The sequence below is a fragment of the Limulus polyphemus genome, unplaced genomic scaffold (assembly GCF_000517525.1).
Source record: "Limulus polyphemus unplaced genomic scaffold, Limulus_polyphemus-2.1.2 Scaffold3721, whole genome shotgun sequence".
Taxonomy (NCBI): domain Eukaryota; kingdom Metazoa; phylum Arthropoda; class Merostomata; order Xiphosura; family Limulidae; genus Limulus; species Limulus polyphemus.
In genome coordinates this window covers 22,918-25,558 of record NW_013669331.1, presented here as the reverse complement: position 1 = coordinate 25,558, position 2,641 = coordinate 22,918, and the positions used below count along the sequence as shown (strand labels likewise).

The window sequence follows — 2,641 nt, the reverse complement described above, 5'->3', positions numbered from 1 at the left end:
ACTCTCCGTGTAAACGATAATCAAACCGAAATAAAAATTAAAACCACTGAAAATCATTAACTGGTCCGTCGTTTTAGTTAATAAAACTATCCATGTAAACGATAATCAAACCGAAATAAAAATTAAAACCACTGAAAATCATTACCTGGTCCGTCGTTTTAGTTAATAAAACTCTCCATGTAAACGATAATCAAACCGAAATAAAAATTAAAACCACTAAAAATCATCAACTGGTCCGTCGTTTTAGTTAATAAAACTCTCCATGTAAACGATAATCAAACCGAAATAAATATTAAAACCACTAAAAATCATTAACTGGTCCGTCGTTTTAGTTAATAAAACTCTCCATGTAAACGATAATCAAACCGAAATAAAAATTAAAACCACTGAAAGTATTTATCTCGTCAAACATAACAGTATAAAAATAAAATGCTATCTATTTAAAGGACTTTATCGTGAAATGTCTTTTATTCTAAGGATGTCAATGGCATCACAAGTGGACACCACTGTAGAAATATTAATAACCAGCATTTATTGTTAGTATGATGCTTGATACCAGATTTGGGGTTTAACTCTGTTAACATATGCATGTAATTTTGTTTTTACTTAATATTTAGTGTGTTTTAATCAGTCAACAAAAGATAAACTTTATATCTATAAACAAGCTTCGTGATTAGCTGATTATGTTTTTTAGCTACGTAAAGTTTGATTAATGTTATATCTTGGGTAAATGCCATCAGGAAAAACATCGAATTAAAGCAGAAACCAAATATATGTATACAATAATTAAATTAAATTTTTCTCTGTAAAACCTCTCAGTGGCACAGTAGGTCTGCGGATTTACAACACAAGAAACCTGGTTTCGATACCCTTGGTGGGCAGAGCACAGATAGCCCATTGTGTAGCTAAGCCTAAGTTACTTTCATTTGCCCTTTCTTCATTCGTATTTATACACTAAAGTGGAAAGAGCCCGAGTGGGCTAAATAGGTCAAGTTATCTTTTATGCTAACATGCTACTTTCGTCATGTTTAAAATATAAGTTAGATAATTCTAAACGGATGAAAAGAGAATGACTTATACAAAACTCTGAAATTACCAGTTCTGATTGTTGAAACGCATAAGATAGTCTTGTGGCACGACGGTCAAGAAAAGATGGATTCCATCTTGATAGAGAATGTCTCATCCAAGATTTTAATATCGCACATCCAGGCCTGTAGTCACAAGCAGAACCTGCTATGTCAAGGACGACTTCAACCCGCACACCCAAAACTGGTCTGTTGGACTGTTTTCCGAACGATGACACTACAATACCTGTTTATATCTGACGTCCCCTGAGGCAAGAATGCTACTTCCGTGTGCTCATTACTTAAATATTTACATCCACTTTCCATTATTCAAATCCTACAGTAAAATCTTAATTCTCATCTTGAGATCTTTATTCACATCCTAAAGATAAGATATTCAATATAACACTTTGCGATCATATTTTTAAAAACCTAAGGGTGAGAACTTAGTATTTCACCTCTTGATCATTATTCAGATACTCGCATACAGTGACTTCTAAAACCGAGTATCTGAATATCTCCAAATTATTGTAAACATTCCCCAAAACTGATTCTTGAAAACTAAACTGGTTTGTTACGTCATTCTATGAAACGTTTTCTTTGACTTGGAATTCCATTGATGTTGTAACTGCGGATTATTTATAGTATTATGTCTGAAGCTCGTCCAAACAATCAAGATGGATACTTTCAAGTGCTTCAACTTACAGATTCAAACGTTTTCGAGGATGTTAGAATTTGTTCTCAGTTTGAAATTGAAGATTGCTGTCTGTATGAGAATAACTTGGAAGAGTCATGATTACTTTCTTCAAGACTGAATAACAACACAAATAAATGTTTCAATTTACAATTTATTTCCTTAAACGAGCCGCTTATTTACAAACGAAAGTTTTATGACCATAACATTTATATCATTAGCTGGTGCTAAACCAGAAAAATTATACCATTACATCTCCCATGTAATAAAGAAACAGGAAAAAAAAGTTAAATAGAACAGAGCAGCTGGTCAATAAAACGTAGAAAGTGATTAATAGAACATTGCAGCTGGTCAATAAAACGTAGAAAGTGATTAACAGAACAGAGCAGCTGGTCAATAAAACGTAGAAAGTGATTAATAGAACATTGCAGCTGGTCAGTAAAACGTAGAAAGTGATTAACAGAACAGAGCAGCTGGTCAGTAAAACGTAGAAAGTGATTAACAGAACAGAGCAGCTGGTCAGTAAAACATAGTGATTAATAGAACAGAGCAGCTGGTCAATAAAACATAGTGATTAATATAACATTGCAGCTGGTCAATAAAACATAGTGATTAACAGAACATTGCAGCTGGTCAATAAAACATAGTGATTAATATAACATTGCAGCTGGTCAGTAAAACGTAGAAAGTGATTAATAGAACAGAGCAGCTGGTCAATGAAACATAGTGATTAATAGAACATTGCAGCTGGTCAACATTTGCAGCAACGTCGGATTTATGATCAGTTTTTTGCTTGAAAATGTCGACTATTTAGTTTAGTTTAACATTACTCAAGCCTAAAGTTTTAGTGATGACTTAATAAGTGTTTGTCACGTTCGTACAT

General features: G+C 33.2%; 1 protein-coding gene across 1 annotated transcript in view; it reads right to left on the bottom strand.

The window, feature by feature from the left end:
• The window catches only part of LOC111088419, a 3,689-nt gene extending 2,475 nt beyond the window's left edge, over positions 1 to 1,214 (bottom strand). The window contains exon 1 of the mRNA XM_022398487.1: positions 1,097 to 1,214. The gene's annotated coding sequence lies outside the window, so the exon portion shown is untranslated. The remainder of the gene's footprint in view (positions 1 to 1,096) is intronic.
• Positions 1,215 to 2,641: the final 1,427 nt, after the last annotated feature.